Below are 424 nucleotides of genomic sequence, written 5' to 3'. Positions count from 1 at the left end.
TGTTGGACTATCGAAGTAAGTCTACACCACGTACTTTGTTTTTTGAAAGTGTTGGATTCTCGAAGTACGTCTACACAATGTGCTATGTTTTTTTGAAAACTGTGGGCTATCGAAGCAGGCTTCACCATGTACTTTGTTTTTTGAAAGTGGTGGAATATCAAAATAGATCTACACCACGTACTTTGTTTTTTTTTGGACTATTGAAGTCTATACATTTCATTTTATACTTTCAATACAACAATATTAGGTTCATTCATGATGTTATAAAAACACGAAGGTTCAAGAAGTCTTCATAGAAACGCATAAAAACTATATAACCCAAGCGCTTTCGAAAGGTGGACCTTTCTTCTTCAGGGGCAAACTGGGAATGGTGGTGTAATCGAATGAATGATACACATAAAAGGAGTTTAGTGACGTCATGAAA

Source organism: Limulus polyphemus, unplaced genomic scaffold (genome assembly GCF_000517525.1).
Source record: "Limulus polyphemus unplaced genomic scaffold, Limulus_polyphemus-2.1.2 Scaffold2435, whole genome shotgun sequence".
In the NCBI taxonomy this organism is placed as follows: Eukaryota; Metazoa; Arthropoda; class Merostomata; order Xiphosura; family Limulidae; genus Limulus; species Limulus polyphemus.
The sequence above is the reverse complement of the archived record's forward strand: the minus strand, read 5'-3'. Positions refer to the sequence as shown.